Source organism: Nyctereutes procyonoides, unplaced genomic scaffold, assembly GCF_905146905.1.
Source record: "Nyctereutes procyonoides isolate TBG_1078 unplaced genomic scaffold, NYPRO_anot_genome, whole genome shotgun sequence".
In the NCBI taxonomy this organism is placed as follows: Eukaryota; Metazoa; Chordata; class Mammalia; order Carnivora; family Canidae; genus Nyctereutes; species Nyctereutes procyonoides.
Genome location: NW_026575141.1, coordinates 14,571,451 through 14,593,902, shown reverse-complemented (window position 1 = coordinate 14,593,902; position 22,452 = coordinate 14,571,451). Strand labels below are relative to the sequence as shown.

Below are 22,452 nucleotides of genomic sequence, written 5' to 3'. Positions count from 1 at the left end.
GCTCTTCTAAAGAACCTAGACATCTCCTTCTACCAATTTATTCAAGACTGTCTAGACCAGCAGGGCATGGGGTGGACAAGAAGAAGAATTTCAAGGACCCAAGAAGACAATATAATTACATTATAGCAAGAAGATCTTCTTCACTTGCTTTAATTGGCTACAGGCTTGTACAGCACATCTGATACAATTTGACTACCTTGTTGTCAGGGGGAGGTTGTCACTACTGGGAGCAGTGTGCATGAATCCCACAGGTGTTACCTTTAGGAACATACAGATCCATTTGTTTTTTTTTTTTTTTTTGAAAACAGAAATGATAATTGATGAACAATTGTGTAACTATTTTTTTTAAAGATTTTATTTATTTGAGAAAGAGCAAGAGTGGAGGGAGGGGGAGAGGGGGAGGGACAAGTAGACTCTTCACTGAGCAGGGACCCTGATGCGAGGCTTGATCTCAGGACCCCTGAGATCACAACCTGAGCTGAATTCAACAGTCTGACACTTAACTGACCAAGCGACCCAGGTGCCCCTATGTAGGTATTCTAAACACAAATTTGTGTTATTGTACGTACAACATTTCCCAGAGAAGGAAATCTGGAGCGGCTTTGGCACCGCTACAAGTCCCAACTAAGGCTGTCCTCTTGGACTACGTGTCTCTTCTCTAGGAGGGCCTCTAACCATAATAATGGCTTAAATTTATAGATCATTTACCACATGCCTGACATTATTCTAAGTACTTTCCATGTATTAACTCCTTTTAATTGTCATGACAACCCTGTGAGGTATAGTAATTATTATCACGATTTTCTTGCCCATTTTATACACGAGGAACCAGAGGCGTGGAGAGGGTAAGCAGCTTCTCCAGGTTATGGAGTCTGTAAGTGGTCAGGCTGGGATTTGACCCTGGCAGGCTGACCCTAGGGCTTTTGCTGTCTCTAGCCTAGGCATACTGGTGCCCTGGTCTCTGGCTCCTTCATCTTCCTCCCTCTCAGCCCAGTTCACGGTAACCTGCTCCCAGTCATCCTTCCCATTTGCTTTTCAACTGGTGCTTTCATAGGGCTACTCTCCAGTTTGGACTCCTCGCTGTCCTGCCTCCTCCCTTTCCTTTCCTCTCCAAAAAGTCTTCCTGCCTCTTCCATGAGTCGTTCCTCGGAGGGAAGAGAATGTCAAGGTATCACTGAAATGACAATAAAATCACTTCCCTTCAACATAAAGCTTAAATGATTGCTAGGACAGCATGGAGAAGAAATTTTAATTAAAAAAAAACAAAAAGGTACTTATTAATGCGAATATGTATTTTTAGACAAATGGGTGCTAGAAGAGAACACTGCACCCAGTACAATTTCTTTTTTTTTCCAGTACAATTTCTTATACATACATGGGGCCATAAATAAATATGTATGTAGTAACTGAATGAATGAAGTCAACTCAGGACTGTGGGATTTGAACAGAAGCTTTTGAAAACCTGAACTTGGATGTTTTTGTTGGATTCTTTTAAGAAGATGCTCTTTGGCAAGAAAGACCATTTTGTCAGGATATATATAATCTAATGTTTCCATGTGTTATAACGTCCTCCATTGAGGGTTTTCCAGCAAGTCTGTCCACGCTAATGCCACTTGCCTGCCAAAGAAGGCAGTGACTGTTCTCTTTTATGTGCCTCTCTTTCACGAGTTTTAAAAAAAAATAACAAACATTTCAGATACCATGAGAAAAGCTAATCTTTCTTAAGTATCAAGCTTGGAGAAGGCAGAATGGCTAATTTGCTTCTCAACTTCAGTGAAGATTTTTTACTTCAATGCTATATAAAAATGCAGTTACATTTCATGTTGGCATGCCGTTTTTGAACTGTTATTAGAAATTACTGATACACAAGTTTAAACAACTGAGACCCATATTTTATTTATTATGTTCTGGTTATGAGGGGGAAAGCCAAGAAGACTTAGCAGTATCTATAGCTTCGTTGTTTTAATATTCGGTTTAACTACTTACTTTCCAATCATATATTAGATTTTAAAAGCCATCTTAGGCTCATTTGGGTTCTTCTGTCTGCTTCAAGCTGCTCTGAAACAGTAATGGTAAGGATTTATTAATAGGAGAGTATATAATTAAAATAATGAAGAGGTTGACTGACTCAGTTGTAAAAGTTTGATTTTGGTACCTTTGCTCCACAGCTGTTTTAGGATTAGTCCATCACAAAAAATAGCTTGAGCCGTTACCATGAATCAAAATACAAAGTTATTTCTCACCGTGCTCTGGTATTGCAGAAAGATGCACTGCTCTGAGCAATAAATCTTGCATTTCAGGAAACCTCACCAGTCAGGTTAACTGTAAATTATACAGCGAATGTCTTGATTTCTAAAAGAAGTAAATTCAGTTTTTCAGCATTACCTTCCACTCTAAGAAACCCACCATGTAGCCATCTGCCTTGTGTGTATCCTGGCCATCCTTGGATCAATTCTGCGCTGGGGCAGTTCCTGCCTGAACCCTCTCTGCCCATCTACTCTTTTCTAACTGACGACATCCATAATCCTACCAACAGGTCTAGATTCAGATCAAATGCTGCCTCCATTACAAGTGGCCCAGCCAAGAGCAGGGCCTCCCCTTTCAGGATATTGACATTGATTGGACTTGTCTTTCCACGGTTTACGTGGGCCTCCGTCAGCCTGCTCGACAAGACTTGAATCCCTGTGGGTTAGGGACTCTGCAGACAGTAATTTATCTTTTGTATTATATATAAATTTCTAAACTGCCCTCAATCAAATGACAAATGAATTGTGCCATAAATACTTAATGTTTATGATAGGATTAAAAAACAAAGAAGTATGGATTTGTTATGTAAGACCTATCAGGATAACTGCCTTATTGTGTCATGATACCTTGTAGGCTAAAAACCCATTAACATCCCTGTATATAAGTGGAGTTGACAAATACACTATAATAAAGAAAATGAAAAAGGAAATAGCCAGTACGGGATATAATAAAAGGGGTTTGAAATAAAGAAAGTCTTTAAAAATATATACAGTATATGGTAAATATTTGATTCCCTATAAACCTGGACAAGTAAAATGAATGGATAACCAGAAACTAAATGTGGGCTATAGATTTCAGTCATCTGTTGAACTAAACATTTCCCCATAAGCATTTATGGCCATAGATTTCATATGTGAATTCGTTTCCCACCCCTGTCATAACACACCTTTATATGTATACTACCCGGATGGTGGCTGAAAGCTTTTCTGCTCTTTAGATCTTGGTAAAAATGCAATTCCTCAGCCCATAAAAGTCCATAATCCCCAAAATTTCTATAAATTCTGGGGACAGGGGTGATGCTTATGCTGCCATAGCCCTGGGGTCCAGCACTCTTCCACCTGCCGGGACCTGTACATTGAAATTCAGCTTACAATAGACACTGTTAGTGGAATCTGCTGAAGATTTGGGGAAGGCAAAGCCAATAGCGCATGGTCCTATGCCACCCAGATGGCTCTTTCTTCCCTATTATCTTCTGCTTTTTTCCTCTTTTCATTTTCTCCATCCTGGATAATGTAATGCAGGGTTTTTTGTTTTTGCTTTTTTTTTTTTTAACCGGAATCTTGGCACCATCTCATTCTGCCAACCAAGGTGGATCTCATTTCTAAATGTAACCTTTAATCAATATTTCTTCAGACAAAAGTGAGGCTTCTTGAGACTCATTTTGATCCTAGCTGTTAAATACTGTAAACACGTCTTCCTATTACACTCATGCATTCAAAAACAAGTATATGGCCAAAAAGCTCAAAACTAGAGAGGAGCGAGGAGTGCATCTGACCTATTGCTCTGTTTCCACAGCTCCCTCACCACCTGTGACTGAAGTTACAGGTGTCCTATAAGCACCACCATAGGCATATTCCAGACTTTACCCATCAAGTTGAATTGGGAACCTTCTGCTCTAAGCTGGTAACTCCAATTTTGATCCCACTGCCTGTCTTCTGGATTTGTGCTCCCCCCCCCCCGCCCACTCCTGCACAACTCAGACTTACATCCAAATTTGTTTCCTTCCCTCTCTGCTTGAGGCCACCATGCTCTTCAACCCACGAGGCGGTTTCACTTTCCTTGCTCCTGCCTGGCATCTACTCCCACGCGTATAGACAGCAAAGTTGGGACACATCTTTAGATAATTTGGGCTTTGAATCACTGCCCTATGGGTAATTGATAATTAGATCTGTTTTAGATTCTAGATCTTTCCAAGTTTCCAAGTGTTCAAGATTCTAATGATGCCGAGTTATTCATCTCTACAGAATGCTCTCTTGCTCACCACGCAGGGACGAACAGAAGAGGCAGAAAGGCAGTAAGTGACTACACCTGAGAAAGAAGCAGCAGACACTAGCATTACCACGTGATACGGCTCAGTCAGCAAACCCAATCTACAGTGGGGATGCTATCAGGTAGGAACCCCAGAAGGAGCCCATCTCATACCTTCCAACCACCTTCAGTTTTTTTCTTGGCAACACTGTCCTTACAATTTGTTTTCAGTTAGAAAACACAGTATCCTGTGGTCATGACAGCCAGCCAACATTTTCTCTGTTTCCAGTTAAGGGAAATATAAAGATGCCAGAAAATATTTGCCCAAACAGTGCTGTTTTTCATTAGAAGGGTACTTTTAGAGACTAGTTACTGCAATATCAACTCTGTATTGTTCTATTACCACAAAGCATACAATTGAAATGGGCATTTTTTTTCTATTAGTGGCATATCACATTTGTTGGGTATTAAAGAAAGTGTTTACAGATATTAAAAGTTTTTGTCTTCCTGGGAAAGGCACATCATTGAAAATGCAATACAATTTCTATTCTCTTTTGGAGTCTTAAAGTTTAAGAATGTAATTTTTCTGAGTTGCTTCAAGATAGCCAGCACATTAAATACCTCCCTCCTCCCACTCCACTCCCCACCTCATGACCTGACTATATCTAAGCTGGAGAAAGATGTTAACCCTTTGCCTGTCAGTTCTTTATCTCTGACAGAGCAGCACAATCACTCACTATATATACCTACCCTGGAATGGCCTCTCATGGTCCTCCTTTTCTACAGCAATTTTTGATATAATGTAACTTATCTTGGAAAGGACACATTACTTTGCAGAGAATACCACTCAGGAATTAGAGAATGTTCCCTATTAATGGAAATTAAAATCTAAGTTGTGACCAATTCCACAGTTCCAACGTAACAAGTCTGGAAGTGCCATGCCTAACTGGGATGTCAAAAACTTCTATGTTTGGCAAATGGCTATCGTGAGAGAAACAGGATGTTTCTTGGGAGCTGTGGACCTCATCATGGCTTTGGAAAAAAATAGTAGCATCACAGATGGTTAAGTGCCAGACCAGATGCTGCTGTGGCTGTCATGAACTCCAGAGGGATGAGCCAGGCAGTCTAACCAAGAGTGTTCATGGTGAGGTGGGACTCCACACTGAATTACTTTTGGATGACAAGGACAGTAGCCACCACTTATTGTTTCTTCATGGCCTGCTTGAGGTCAGCATAAGGGAGTGTTGAGCACTTTCCCTGAACCAGGCAAGGACTATTCTAAGTGCTTAGGTGGATCATCTCAGCCACTCTTCAAGAAATGGGACTATGATTACTATAGCTGTCTAGATAAGGAAGTGGGGGCTCTGTTCTCAAGGCCACAGTCAACATCAGAACCTGGAGAGTTGACTCTGAAACCAGAACTCCTTCTTCTTCTTCTACTTTTTTTTTTTTTAAGATTTTATTCATTTATTCATGAGAGACATAGAGATGCAGAGACACAGGCAGAGGGAGAAGCAGGCTCCCTTCGGGGAACCTGATGCAGGACTGGATCCCAGGATCCCATGATCACGGCCTGAGCCAAAGACAGATGCTCAACCACTGAGCTACAGTGAGCTTCAAGTGCCCCTGAAACCAGAACTCCTAATGGCCATGCCACAATGCCTGAGGCCTCCCAGGTAATAGGAAGTACTTGACATCTCTCCTCTCTCTCTTCTGTTGTTGGAAACAACACCTTTGTGAGATCAACATTACTATCCTTACTAGGAAGTAAAGAAAACAAGCCTCTGAGCGATTTAGGGACTTGCCCCTGGATACACAGTGAGAAATGACGCTGCTGCAATTTGAACCCAGGTCTGTATGAATCTAAAGTACAATGAGAAGCACCATGTGGCTTCTGAAGAACATGCTATAGTGAGCCCGTTGCTTGTCATGCATCAAAGCCAACTGTAGCCAGAGTTTAGGTGCTCCTATCCCCAAATCTCAGGGGACATGAGATCTTTTTAGCTAGAAATTGCCTTTCATACTTTATACAACTTTTCTTCTCATACAGAAAACATGAAACATGTGACACAGCAATTTCTCCCATGAACATCCTCCTCCATCCTAGGCTGGACCCCCATTCAAAATTCTCTGTCTACACGTTTCCCTGTTTGAAATGTTTTTGAGCTCTTAAGATACCTAAGTCACTAGGGTAGAAATTAATCACTGGAGACATGTAATGCACAAAATATGGAAATGATAGCTGCTTAAAATAAAATATAGGTTGTATCATCCAAATGAAGGCCGATCCAAAAATGGCATGTTAAACCACTAACATTTCCTTAACGGCTATTTATTTGCATATTCTCTAGTTCTGTCTATGGCGTTTTCATGGGTCTGCTCATGCTCCAAGCGCTCGGCATGCCAAGAGCTCAATTCTGTATAAATAGTTTCAAATGCACAGAATGTGATGGAAATCTCATTTGAAACCATATGGCCTTTCACAAATGCTCCAAATGGCCACTACTCAAAGGTACAAGATTTAAAAAGTAATCCTGCCACCATTAAAAATATATGAATAAATAAACGATGGCAATGACTTCCTTTTCCCTACTGGATTTGTGGACGGGTTGGGGAGTATGAATTGCTTCTGCTCTGTGGCTGATTTTCAGTTCGGATAACTCATCTTTATTCATTTCCTTTCAGTCGTGATGAGCCATATTGAGAGCAGCTGTAGGCAAGAGAAAAAAAAAGGATCTCCTCACTCCCTCCTTTAAATCGTTGTCAAACAGCCGTTATAAAGAATCCATCTGGGCTCAGTTCTTTGCTGGGCACCCAAGAAATAATAGAAAACAGGAGAAAAAAAAAAAACAGTTTAAGCTGAATCTAACAAAGAGATTTAAAAATTACCCAAACACATGTTTTGGGGAAAAATCAACCTCAAGATGATTTAGTGCAAAGTCAGGTAGACCAGGCCTAAAAGTAAAAGTATATTTCAAATTAAATACAAAACCAATCAAAATAAAATGTACTTTAAAGGTGGTGGGAATACCAATAGGCAGGTAACTGGTAAGGAAACGTCTGGTAGCAAATTTCAGTAAGAGTTATAAAGTTAGAAGGTGATAAGTGAGTGTCAATCAGCCAAGACTTAAAATGTAATAAGAGCGAAATGATATGGGGAAACAACTTGCACAAAGTGGAATAAAATAAATGATTTACATTAATGACTGAGTTTTTATATCTGAAAAAGTCTTTCCAGGTTTACACAGTGAATGAACTGGGGGTCAAAATGCAAGCTTTTGTTTTTTTTTTAAATTTTGGATGAATGATGAATATTTTTTGAATCAAGCTTAGTCTGAATTAGAAAGTAAATGCTTTTAACATTTTACTTAAAATGATTTCATCTGTTTTAATACATAAACCTAACAGAAATCTTGCTTACGGATCATTCTACTATTCTTCAATGACACAAAAATGGCTTTGGTTTCAAAGGGGAGACTTGGCAAGTGATTACTGCATAAAATATCGCAGTCTTGTTTATTTTACAGCATTTTTGTTCATGCGTTTTTAATGGTTACATGAACCAAATGTTTAGGCAACTGTGCTGAAGATGAAATGAATGAGAAACAAAGATCTGTTAGAGGGCAAGCTGGAAGACTAACTGCTTTGCAAGTTTTCTTACAATGTAACTAACAGAGCAAAGAAGAATTGTAAGTAGTGCTTAAAAATGACCATGAGAGCACAGGGACTAAAATTCACAAGGAAAGTTTTCAGATGCCAGAAGGAAAAGTCAACAAAAGAGCCATCAGAATACACAAAGTAAATTCAAACTGTCGTGCTTTCGATTTATTAGCTAGAATTAGGGATGGTTTTTACTCCCCATCATCTCTGAACTCTGCTATTTTGGCACTGCTGAGTACCTTCTCCCTTGTGACATTTTTCCATGGCTCCCACAATTTGATTCTCCATCTACTTCTGCAGTCTTCTCAGTCTCTGTTGATTGTTCTGTCTGCCTTCCTCTGTTCCATCTCTACTCACCTCCTGCAGTCCGGGGTCCTGAGCCTTGCTCTCTCCTGGGGGTCCATCCATTTCTATGTCACCAGGTCACTGCTGATCATTCCCAAAGTGAAATGGCCTTCCTCATCCCCACTCTGCAACCTATTGATACCAGTCTGTGTCCCTCTGCTACCATGTCAACTTGAGTATGGTCAGAGAGCCACCACCATCACTAAGAGATCTACTCCCCAGGCTTAAAATCTTTTGACTCTTTTTTTTTTTTAAACTTTTTTCTCTCCCTTGGCCAATATAGCCATCAGATGATCAGTCCTACTGATTCATCAAAGATTTCTCTATTTTTTCCTCTCATTAACTGAATCTAGGCTTTCACCACTTCTGGCCTAAATTATTTCCATAATAATACTAACAACAACCCAGTAGTGCCAATTATCAAGTGCCAAGTATTGTTCTGAATGCTTCAAATGAATTATCTCATTACCCAGGAAGCAGCTAGGTATAGAGATGAATTTATCTGAGGTCACACAGCAAGGAGAACTAGGACCTGAACCAAAGCTGTCTAATCCTAGAGTTCTTCACCACTATGTTGAAATGCTTCTCACAGAATCTCATCCAAGCCATGTTGCACACTACATCCACTTTATTTTTCTAAAGGTGTTTTAAATGTGGCAATATGTATTAGCAACCTCAATTATCCACACCTAGGGACTCAAAATTTGAGTTAAAATTTCCGGAAATTTATCCTAAGGAAATAATTAGTTGTATATGGGAAGATTTATATACAGGGATCTTCACTGTAACATGATTTACAATAGTTTAAAATTGGAAACAACTTTAATGTTCAGTGGTTGCTTAAATAGAATTGTGGCACATTCATACAGGGGAATATAGACCATTAAGAAAGACATTGCAGAAGAATATTTGGTGACATGGAAAAATGTTTAAGTTTTACTCAGTGGGAAAAAAATCAGGTTATGATAGTTACATACAGTATGAATCCAATTTTGTCAAAAAAAAAAAAAAAAGAAAGAAAGACAAAACAAAACCCCAATATACCTAAATGTTAACCAAAATTGTTTTGAGGTATTGGGACTCTAAGGGATTTATTTTCATGCTTTTCCAAAATTTTATAAACAATATATGAGCATTGTAATCAGAGATCTTTCCCATGATAAATGTTATTTAAAAAATTATATTCATATCTCACTACTTCTATAGTGTCATTTCTTTGCTCAAAGGCAATAATACTTACTATCCATTACATTAGGTAGAAAGTTTCCATACTTCAAAGCAAGCCCCTTTGTCTAAAGCTTAAAAAAAAAAGATTTTATTTACTCATGAGAGATACAGAGTGGGAGAGAGAGAGGCAGAGACACAGGCAGAGGGAGAAGCAGGCTCCATGCAGGGAGCCCGACGTGGGACTTGATCCTGGACCTCCAGGATCACACCCTGGGCTGCAGGAGGCGCTAAACTGCTATGCCACCCGGGCTGCCTGGTCTAAAGCTTCTTGATTCTTGAATCCCAACCTCTGTCTTTCTAGGAGAATGACCCCAGTTAGATTGGTCTTTTCCTGAGGCTTCCCTTCCAATCCCCCATTAGCTCTGTAGTTGGTGAAGGGACGGAGCAGGGCCTCCTGGTCACTCACTTCTCACCAATGCAGATGCATCAATCTTCCACTGGATAAGAATATGGATTTATTTATAAATATTTGGTATTTCTTTCTAGTTTTACCATGTGTGGATAATGGTGCTCAATCTGTAGGCCTTTTGTTATTACAAAAAGTCATCATTACCATCCACAAACTGGCAAGTGGTAGTAATGTTTCCCCCATTTAGTAATGTAGTTTTATGATTTACATCCTGGTCTTAGTTGCTATTCTCTGCATCTCCTGCATCACATTCTTCACACTCGGGCTACAGTACTTCTTACCTAAATTCAAGTGATATATTTACATATATGTTTCTTCTGTTGTCAGTTCCTTGAGTGCAGGAAAAGTAGGTAACTAAGTTTTATTGGTCCAGCACATAGCACATAGTAGTTACTCAATAAACATTTGTTGACTGAATTGCAGATTAATGGAAATAGGTAAGTCTGTATCTAAAATAAATACAAGTTGTTTGAGGAAAATACTGGAAGCAACTTCCACATGACTTATAGCTGGAGTATAACACCAGCACCAAAAATGATTAAAATCTCCATGAATGAAATTGTTGAAGGTAAAAAATAAGTCCTATCTCCAGTTAGCTTTGCCAGATGCCTGAGAGATGCATAAAAGTTAATGTCCTGAAAATGTAATATAAGTCTTACACGTCCTATTGATTTCTTGTATCAGAAGACTGTTCCTATCTAGAGATTTAGTGATAAAATGGGTGGGAGGAGGAGAAGGAAAAAATAATTTTCACTCATTGTGTAAATTCTCAGATGGCAATTCCAATTGTTACTTTTCCCCACTGTATTCTAAATTAAAGTTGCTATGTATCTGTGGAGACTGAAAGATCATACCATGATTCACAAAACGTAACACTGTATGAATAAGTGATCTATATATGGCGAGCTATAATTTTTCTGCAGAACTTTGGAGAAGTTGTAACCACACGAGGAAAGTCTGATTGGTTAATGTAGCCAATCAAGCCACTGGTTGTGTTTCAGAATACCATAATCTTGAACACTCAGGCTTGGTTTTATATAATACATGGGTATAACTCCAACCGAGCCTGCATGCTCTAAGAGTTCCTTCATTTCATGTTGGCCTTAATTGCCATTTCTTTAGACTATTTCACTTCTCTCTTTGAGCTCAATAGGCCATAACATTACATCATAACTGGGCAAAACGGAGACTCCTCTTTCCATCCTAGGGACCATATAATGTAGACATTTAACTATTGTTGGATTTTGTCATCCATTTAAGCATGAACCTGGATTAAAGGGAGAATATGCAGGAAAAAAAGGGAATCATTCTTCATCTATGGGATAATGAACAAAAGTGCCCTTTGGGACCAAATGAAGAAGTACAAGAGGAAAGCCATTCCAAACTAGTTTTTATTTACATTGTAAAAGCATGGCAAACATTATTAAAATAGAATTGGTAAGAAATCAACCAGAGAAATAAAAATCAGGAAATAAAAAAGGCACAGTTTTAAATGGAATACCACCAGAACTCTAAAGTTAGGGAAAGTCAGTCCCCCCACTTTATATCATGTTCTCTTGGGCTTTTACAGTTAAAGACAATGTTTGGTGTGAATGAGAGCATGATGAAATCCATAGTTATCTGGATTTGAATAACAAGGGACCATTTTTAATAGGGCCATTCTGTATCAGGGATATGATGTGAAACAAATGGACGCTGGCAATGAGGAGGCTCCCATTGGACGTGTAACTGTTAGCAAGTCAGATTCACTTTAGCACTGAGAATTTGAATTCTTTGTCCCACTGTATGAGACAGCCTGAGACCTGGTCGGGTAAGGAGAGGGTAAGGGCAGGGGCAGAGGCCAATGGACTCGTTTCCACAAGGGAACTCCAGTTTTAAGAATAAATTATGGCTGCTTTATGGGAACATACAATCCTCGGGACATTGCAGACATTAAATAGCAAATGTTAGTAGTGACATCTCTGTCCTTTAGTGGAGAGTTTTTCCACATAAACCCAATTTAAAAAATACTTTATGCATTAATGAGGCAAATAATCAATAAATATGAATCTTATGTTTATTATGCTTAAATCTATTTGGATTACTGTCCTGAAAGACATAGCTGCATCAAAATCTAAATTCTAATACTCTTTAAAGAGATACAATTAGATTATCTTTAAGTATACATAGAAACAAGAAGTGGGCTCATTTTATCAAGCAGAGGTCCTTCACTGATTCACTTGGACTTAGCATATTACCAGTAATTTTAACACACTTGAAAACAGTTTTCTTAATAGGATAAATACTATCCTTTGCATTCCTCTTCAGAACTTTTATTGACTTAGTAAACTACTTTTCATGTATGGAGGAAAGGCCAAATTTACTAGGCCATTTACTTACCAAAAAATAAAACACACACCCACACAGCACATAAACATTAAGCTTTTCTAGGTTTTTATTCTTTTTTTAAAGATTTTATTTATTTATTTGAGGGGGGAGGGGAGAGAGTGAGAGAGAGCATGAGGGGAATGGGGAGGGGCAGAGGGAGAGGGAGAAGCAGATTCCCCGCTGAGGAGGGAGCCCCATATGGTTCTCTATCCCAGGACTCTGGGATCATGACCTGAGCTGAAGGCAGATGCTTAACTGACTGAGCCACCCAGGTGCCCCAAGCATTTCTAGTTTTTTGATGAACATGTAAAATAAATCACCAATTCTCTGAAAAAGAATGTAAATATATTACATTATTTCATTAAAGAGCAGTAAAAGTAAATGGATTGACTGACTACATTTCATTAGATTAGTCAATCTAATATATTTTGAATTAAAAGGAAACTTAGGAAGAGGAATTACATTTAAATAAATGCTTCAGGGGCACCTGGGTGGCTCAGTTGGTTAAATAGCCAACTCTTGATTTTAGCTCAGGTCATGATTTCAGGGTCCTGGGATCGAGCCCCAGGTCAGACTCCCTACTCACTGGCTTAAGTATTCTCTCTCCCTCTTCCTCTGTCCCTCCTCCCGCTCTCTCTCTCTCTCTCTCTCTCAAATAAATAAATCTTTAAAACAAAACAAAATGCTTTAAACACAAAATGTCTTCCTGTAAACAAGCAGTAAGCAGGAGGCCTTCCATGTATGGCATTAAAAGGGTTAAGTGTGCCACTAAATGTCTTCTCCCATTTCCTCTCAACTGGAGGATGTTATAATTTTTTGGGTTTATGAATTGGCCAGGCCAGTCAGCATCCTGAACACAACTGACTCTATCTAGCTCTGTCCCTTACCTGCTGAGAAGAGACAATTCCCCTCACACTTGGAACCCTGAAGCCCTTTAAGCTGTCTGCTCCGTAACCGCAGCAGCTGGACCCTACACAATTCTTCATCTCCTGCCACTGGGCCTCACTAAATAAAAACTATGGTGCCTTGTTAGCCAACAACTGAGCGTGAAATCACTACATTGCAATCCCCTACTCTCTGAGTCAGTCAATCCCCCCTTCCCCCCAATTATAGATCTGGATGCATCAGGTCAATAAAGAGAGGGGGAGAAAATGGAGCGGAATAAAATGAATGTATCAGGGGAACTGAAACACACCCACATGGCATACTGAATTCCATACAATGAAATCAGTTAGTGCATTCGTATAAAGCAGTTTAGAGCTGGCTAACAAAACCGAGATATGTGCTATTTAACGTCATCATCATGCTTTGAACTTGCCCAGGACACAGAATGGGGAACAGTACGGAGACAGACACACGGCGAAGAGACAAGCTTTTGTCAGGTCTAAAATTGCTAACAGATTAGAGCGTGTCTGACAAGGCACTGAGATTGTAACATATGTTCTTTTTAAGGAGTATTAACATTTCATGCATTAGTTACATGCTAGCTGAGAGAGCTGGAACTACTAAAAACCCCAAGATGTCATTTGTAGTAATCAGAAGTCCTCTTCACTCAGGATCCCGCGTGGGCATCTGCTGGGGGATGCAGGACGCAAGGAAGGTGGCATGAGGGGAGGACAGCCAGAAAAGATGCAATGCAAAGAAACAGGCTGTAACACATGCTGGAGGTGGTGTGAACTTCTTTCTTGAAGAAGCTCCCAAGGGGGAAGGGCATGAGCAGAAGAGGGCTTCGGAAGAGGGAGGGGATATTTTGAAATAAAGCTCTTTTTAGCATTTCTTCCCACCTACATAACATCCCCTGTCCAGTACTCCTTCCTCAGTTGCAGGGCTATTCCTTCTGTATCCTATAATGGCCCTTTCACTTATATTTCTTGAGATGGTTCTTTTTCAGGAGGGCAAAGCTGTTTTATGGTGGAAATCAAAGTATTGAATAAATATTACAATTGAGCTAGGACCACCAGTCCATCTAGAACACTCAAAAATCATTAGGCCTCTAATATAAGGCCCAGGCTCCCTAATTGTAAATTTTTACATACAGTGTGTCATGTTTTTAAAGAAAATTTCAATAACTTTCGCTGTTAGTCTCCAGGCCCCTTACATAGAGCAGCTATATCTTGTCTCCACAATGCCTGGCAAACAGTAACGACTGAATGAACATTTTTTGACTTGTACTGATACAAAGGGAATGGAAAACATAAAATAATACCTTTAAGCATGGAGTCCCGCTGGCAGCATTGTTTACACATCCCTCCTCCATGGTCCTACTGAACTCCTGGGTAGACCCGACCACAGTCCTCATTACTCAGGCGAGACTCAGAGATTGCTGTTTGTCTTCCCCAGAAGACTGTGGTATCCCTAAGGGTGGGCACTAAGACTTCCCTGACTTTGTAGCCTAAACATCCAGAAGAGGGTGGTACTTAGGGGACGCTCCATTTTTCTACCCTAGGGCACCACAGCTAATTATTACCTGACCAACTTCATACCCACCAAAGGAGTTGCCATCTATCTTATTAAAAGGAGCTGGAAATGGAGAACTCCTATATCAGTAAAATGTGCACATCACATTCTGATTTGCAAATTTTCATTTAAAATGAATTCTTATTTGTATCACATGGCTTAATTTTATTATTCATATGTTATTCAGTCTCCAGAGATAGTTACCAATCATATACGTACATGTGTGTATACATATACTGTACATGTGGATGGGTAGGTATAGAAAAAGACATAGATATAAAAACTTTAAACCTCGGTCCTTTCCCACTTAAAATTTTTTTTTTTTAATTTATTTACCTGAGAGAGAAAGAGAAAGAGAACATGAGTTGGGGTGGGGGGAGGGGAAGAGGGAGAAGAAGCAGACTTCCTGCTGAGCAAGGAGCCTGACTCCTTCCTGAGACCTTGGGAGCACAACCTGAGCCAAAGGCAGATGCTTAACCAACTAAGCCACCCAGGTGCCCCCGGTTTTCACATCTTGACTGATTTCCTGATGCTGATTTCAATGTTAAACATGCTCATTTTAAGGTTAGACATAATTCTAAACATAAATTAGAAGAATAAAAGCTGTAAAGTGTTATCATACTAAAAAAAGAAATAATTTTAGAGTTGGTTGTTATCTTGGATTATTTATAGACCCATCCAGATTTTTATGGGGGAAAAAGAGCTGGGTTTAGATCCTGAGACACACAGTCCTACTTCATATATAACAAGTTAGTAATATCTATGATATAGTGGAAGATATTTACAATATATGCAAACATAATCTGTTAGGGGAAAAGCAACATGATATATACACATATCTATATCTATATCTATAGAGGGTGGCATTACTCTCCAATCATTTTGAGTGATCTGAGAAGGTAAATAAGTAGGGCACACAATTTATTTAAATTTTAAAAACTCTTTGAAAAGGTCCCACATCAAAGATAGTTTGTAAAAATGGAGTTAACATGGGATTGGGCAAAGTGTTTTCTCATGGAGAGGAGTTGATTTAAGATGGGAAATAATGAGTAGAACAAACATTTTTCATCAGAAAAGTGTTACAAGTAACTAACAGCATTAGCTATATTTTCTTTTTAATATTAAAAATTATCTTGGAGAGAGAGAGAGAGAGTGAGCACACTCAAAGAAAGAAAGATAGATCTGTATATCCATCTGCCTCTTTCATGTGATAAAACCATGGGAAGACTGTGTGTGTGTGTGTGTGTGTGTGTGTGTGTGAGAGTGTGAGAGAGAGAGAGAGAGAGAGAGAGAGAGAGAGAGAGAGAGAAGAAAGAGACAAGAGGAGAGGGGAGCTGCTGAGCAGAGTACAGGAGACCTGAAAGGTGATAAGCAGATGATGCTCTCACTTTTGTACTAAACTGGTGTATCTGTCTCACCTAAAACGGAGAAGTTTGATTACTATGTCCTATGAGATATCTGATTAGAAAAGTCCAGTGAAACTGGGAGAATAACATATTCTAAGTATTATTTTTAAAAAATGGAGAGGGGAAAAAAAAACCTCATTGGTGTGTGTGTGTGTGTGTGTTATCAAAGAAAAATGGAGGGTAGAAAAGAGGATAGAAAAATTGTTCAGCAAGGAAAAAACAGAAGTTGAGAGGAGCGACTGGAAAAGTTTATAAAATTATAAAGGACACAAGTGTGGGTATCCATTATGCTCGTTTTCTGAACAGTAAAGCCAGGTAAACCCTTTTGAAGTTTAAAAGGCTCTTTTAGGGCACAGGATAGGAAGGGCTTAGGTTTTATTCAACAGGTGGCTCTTCAAGAGAAAGTATACAGGGAAAAATTAAAATAGCTTAAGTTTGGGATACATGGGAGGCTAGATTCTTAACAGGTTAATAAAGGAAATGAGGAGCTTCTAGTAGCATCCCCAGCTTTTGAATTCCTCTCCCCTTCCTCCCACAGACAGAGGCAGGGTGGCAGACCTGGTGAGCCCCTGATTCCATTCTCTCGATTAATGGCAGAAAATTGAGCATGGACTATGAATGTTGTATTAGTATTGCTGTTGTCAACCCTAGCCACTAATGACCCAGTTTAGGGGGGAAAGGGAGCAGAGGGGAGAAGGTTCCAGTTAAACAACAGTACTGTCTGAAGATGTAAAAGATCTTTTCTGAGGTAATTAAAAAAATTTTTTTGGTGACTTTAAAGACCGGCTTTCTTATGTGCAGTGCAGCATAGAACAGCTTGTAGGCTGCAGATCAATAAATTCCAGTTAACTTTCAAGTCATGTCTGCATGCAGCCCTGACTGGTTTATTAATTTAAATTTCAGCCTTCTAAAAAGGTATGTCTAAAGAAGTAAGGCACTACGTGGATTGTACTGAGACTGCTCCATCAGAACAGGTCTTTGCATAGATTGGTTATCCACATCAATAGGAAATCTTAAACCACTGAAGAGAAGAGGTCACCCCTCCTTCGGTCTCATTCAGTTTGTGTCTTTCTTAGGAAAACCCTGCAAACGATTTCTTTGTTTTTAAGAGTACTTGATCTCTGAACAGCAAATACCTCTGGCTTTCCTCACGTGCAGTTCAGCAACCTAGATAAGAAAGAATAAAAAAGGTGGAAACGGAAAGGAGAGAAACACAATTTCAAGGTTTCAGGAAGGTCTGCTATAGTCTCCCTTCTTTCCCTCTTCCTGCCACTATGTCCCTGGAACCCACTGAATTGGAAGGATAGAGCCTGGAAATGAAAAGTGAGGAACAGCTTATGCTTTTCCCTCAATCATCTCTCTCTAGCATGCTTTCTTACCTTTGATTCTTTACTTTGTTTGCTTTTGCTATACATTTTTAAAAAGCCCTCAAATGTCTGTCAGTGGATGATACCTTTGGACTTGCTCCAGGCATCAGGACATTCTGCTCCAAAATGACTAGTATTTTAAGAAGTACAGACTAATTTTACTATTTGACTATGCCAAAGATCACTATGAGAGCACAGCTGTGGTTCAAATGGTGCCTCCTCAAACTAAATGGCCCCTGGATGATCTGTGTTCAACTTCTCCCTTAAGGTGACATAAAAAGAACAGGCTGCTTGAATCCATGAAAACTAGTCAGAGACAAAAACTGCACAGGAATCCTACTGCACCTACAAGGCTTTTATTCTGATAGAAATATTTATGAAATGGTAATACTATCTGAACTTGGCCCGTAATAATAGTATCTTAAGGATATGTTTGAAAAAACAAGTGCTTATGTGGAACTCTCAGATGTTTTCAAAAAGACCAATCGGGCCTTCATGAAATTTATATAGAATGTTATCATTTTACTAATAACTATGATACGTATTTTAAGAGCCAACTGGAACAATATGGAACTTTGGCCAAATTTTTGTGTTGAGAATTTTAGATTAAAGACAGATTTATACTTTTTATTTCTGACTGCATTCAGTTTTAATCAGGGTTCCTGGAGCTTCTCACTAACAGTGAAATTGTATTTAAATAGGGCCTTTAGGGCTTTCCGAGTTACAGATTAATTAACTCAATTTGGACAGGGTTTCGGGGGCAACCATAGCTTCTGCATCTCTAATTTTATCTCCAGAGGTAGTCAAAGTTCCTCTAGACACCAGCAACTAAATAATTGCATAGGCTTAGACAGATTATGATTGAAACATCTAAAGTAAAGCAGGCTTGTCAGAAGCCAGGATATGACCAGTGTTATACAATGAGACGAGGCGCTACTAGTTTACATTTCTAGCACTGAGCCGAACAGGGCTAGGAATGCAGCTGCACCATTTAGTGGGGCGTGGGGGAAGCAAACAAACAGCTTGTGTCTCAGTTTCCCCCTCTGCAGAATGAGGATGAGAACACCTAAGTCAAAAGGCAGCTGTGAGGACTAAGAAAGTGCTCAACATTAGTGCCTGGTACACAGTGAGCACAGGGTAAGTGAGATGTTGTCACTATTATTCTTATAAACCTGATTACTGTGTTTTCTTGTGCATAGCGGAATTCTCTAGAAATTAAAGGCAAAGGGAAAAAGGTTAAGGAAAAGAGTAACACATGCTTGTTCAGACATTACAGTGAATGGTCTTTGGTCAGATTTTCTTTCCTGCTCTTTGCCAGGCACATGCACATACCCACTCTTGTACTGTGCTGTCCAGGCTATTATACTTCTTGTCTACTTCAAACACACCCTGGACTTTTTAGCCTTTCTGTGCCTTTAAATCCCCCTCTCTGGGAGCTTGCCCCAGACTATATATATATATCCCACCTTGTCTTCAAGCCTTAGCTACTGCTTTCTTTTCCATGACACATTCCCTGACTCTGTGAGGACTGTCTCTGTTTTCTTTGCACTGTATTTACACTTATATAATTATGCTTTTTACATCTTACCGTGAGCTAGTAGTCATCTGTATCTTCTGTCATTTAATGTACTTACTTGACAGGAAGGGACCATTATTATAGACCGAATAGTTTATGTTCCTCAAAATTCATATGTTGAGGTCCTATAACTTCCAATGTGATGGTACTTGGGGCTGGGGCCTTTGGGAGGTAATTAGGTTGAGATGAATTCATGAGGGTGGGCTCCAATGATGGGATTAATATTCTTAAAGAGAGGAAGAGAGACCAGAGCTGTCCCTCTGCCTTTCTCTGCTATGTGAGGACATTGTGCAAGAGTGGCCACATATAAACTAGGAAGAGAGCTTCACCAGGAACCAAATATGCCAGTACCCTGCTCTTGGACTTTCTAGCTTCCAAAACAGTGAGAAATAAATGCCTATTATTTAAACCTACTCAGTCTATGGTATTTTGTAACAGTAGCCTGAATTGACTAATACAACTGTGTCATCAGATAGCTCACAGATCTGTATGTGATTTGTTGGCATTTAATAAATGTTTGCCAATTGTCTTCTGGTTCCCATTCACCTGGGCCACTTATTTCCATGAATATCTTTCTTCCTCAGAAACTCATTAATTTCTTTCCAGTTTCCTGCCAGTTCCTCGGCGACTACATGCAAATATTTCACTTTGTGTACAACACTATACTAGATGTTGTGGAATAGATCAACTTTACCTCAAGAAGCTTTATGGTCCCCTTGGAAGTGGAAGGTCAACACATCTGACTAATTAATTACCAAATGGAAAAGATTCGAAGACGGGCCCAATAAAGGCCAAGGAGGTAACCTATGGGAGGGAAGTGTGCTACATTAATTTATATAAAGAAATACACTCTCATCGATTTTTATCTTCAACAAAAAGCTCCTTTGGCTATTTTTACATTTGTCATTTAGGACAGAGATGTGGTTATAAGTGATGTTTCACTTGTCTTTTGCCTCTATCATAAGATAAACCACTGCAAAAGGTGAAGGTAAGAGACACCTGCTTCCTAACCTCAGTGGCAGGAGGACAGGCCAGAGTGGCAGGGATTGCAGAAAACTTAAGAGCACAGTCTCTAAAGAAAACACTATTCAACCCTAGCTGATCACTGCAGTTAGAGAATGCCCAGAATGGCTCAATCTTCCTTTCTTTTCAAAGAGATGCAGAAAAATGTGGATTTAAAATTAAAAATATATATATTTAATTTATTTATTTGACAGAAAGAGAACATAAGTAAGGGCGGTGGGAGTGGGAAAAGCAGGTTCCTCGCTGAGCAGGGAGCTCGCTGTGGGGTTTAATCCCAAGATCCTGGGATCATGACCTGAGTCCAAGGCAGATGCTTAACTAACTGAGCCACCCAGGCACCCCAAAAATGTGGATTTTTATGTAGAATCTATGTAGTTGTAAATCCTGGCTCTTATTCTAAAGATTTAAAAACACTGTTTTAGGCAAAAGAATGTGTGTGGCCAGTGTCTGCTAAAGGCTTCCAGGTTACAGGCTCCACAGTGTTTTGGAAAATCAGAGCAAGACACTTGCAGTATGGCACTCTGCATGGAGAAGAGGTCCTAGATCAGTTGGTGATCTACGACTTATTTCTGCCTTTTCTCTGGCCTCCCTCTTTCTCTGTCGTCTGTGCTGTTTTCCATAGTTCAGTATCACTGGTCCCATTTTTGAAGCTTTATGTTGACTTCATCAGAGGGCTATCATGCTGGAGACACCTGAATCGTTGGTTCTGCTTTTAATTGCTCACTCCCTATTGACACACCAACCTAAACTAAAGCACACTTCTTCTGGGCATGGCCACACAGCCTCATTGCCCCCACCAACTGGTTACCCCTTCAGAGTTCCTCCAGGCCACCAGGGGACGTACCTACTGGCCAATGCTCTGGTCTCACACAATGTGGGAGGCAATTTTAGTTCTTCTCTTATTTATCTCCTCCACTCCTACCACATGATTACATCTTATTAATGATTCCTTTGGAATGATTTTCAAAAACCTCCTATTGAAGGCCATGAAACTGAAGTAATCTTTCTTTATTATGCTCTTTGCTTCACTCAAGTAAATTCTTGCCATCTCCTGCACACAACAGGTTTGGTTTTACTTTTGTCCTTTTTTACTGATGACAAAGAATAGTCTCTTGAATGTCTCACCAATTCCCTTTCTTCATTCTCTTTAAAACTCATGCCAAACTGAACCCCAATTTGTTCTTTCTTCTGTCATAATCATGTCTGATATTTTTTAAGGATTTTATGTATTTCCCTGAGAGATTAAGAGAGAAAGAGAGACAGAGACAGAGAGAGTACAAGCAAGGAGGAAAAAGGCTGAGGGAGAGGGAGAAGCAGATTCCCCGTTGAGCAGGAAGTCTGATGGCGGGGGGGGGGGGGGGGGGCCCTCCATTCCAGGACCCTGAGATCTTGACCTGAACCAAAGGCAGATGCTTAACCATCTGAGCCACCCAGTTGTCCCTGATTATATATGATTTGTACCAAGAAATATGTTGCATTGTAAAGATTTCTACTTTTTTAAAAAAGATTTATCATTTGAAAGGGGGGGGGAGGAGACAAACTGTCTGCTCAGGGGAGGAGACAGACTGTCTGCTCAGCGGAGAACCCTATGTGGGGAGCCCTATGCAGGGCTTGATCCCAGGACCCTGAGATCATGACCTGAGCTGAAATCAAGAGTTGGACACTTAACCATCTGAGCCACCCAGGTGCCCTGATTCTAGCTTTTTAAACATTTTGTTTTAGGAAAATGGAAAAACAAACAAAAATATCATAAAAGAGTTCAAGTAAATATATCTTGTTTATCACAGACTTCATGGAATTTGAGATTCATAATAGCTACCAAACACTTACTACAGACCAAGCAAGCCACTGTGCTAAATACTTCATTATCCCATTTAACCTCAACATGCTAAGATAGGCATCTTTTCCCATCCTAATTGACAGATGGGAAAAATTGAAGCTTAGGAGGTGAAGATCTAGCCCAGATCATGGAGCTGATAAGTAGTGTAGTGAAGTCTCAAGGTCCAAGCTCCTGGGCCAAACCAAAGACCCTAAAACCCTACTCTACACAGCTTCCATGAGTTTAGAGAGCTGCCTGAACAGGGTGAAAGCTACTGCTAACAGGCTGATATTAATGCAATGAATGACTAACAAAATGTCCACTAAGATAAGGCCCAAAGAAAGTAAGCCCATAACTGTTTCACATTTTTTTTTTTTGCAAAAAACCTCAACATTCAATCCCGGCTTTCAGGACACAGTTTGTCACCTAGGTCCCCTCACTGAGGTCAAAGGTAGAAAAAGTGACTGCTAAACCTATTCTAACTTTCCAAAGGAAGTCAAATAAAATGCACTTTTAAGGAA

General features: G+C 39.7%; 1 protein-coding gene across 2 annotated transcripts in view; it reads right to left on the bottom strand.

Moving 5' to 3' along the window:
• The window catches only part of CDK14 (cyclin dependent kinase 14), a 564,290-nt gene that overhangs the window by 38,542 nt on the left and 503,296 nt on the right, over positions 1-22,452 (bottom strand). The window lies entirely within an intron of this gene.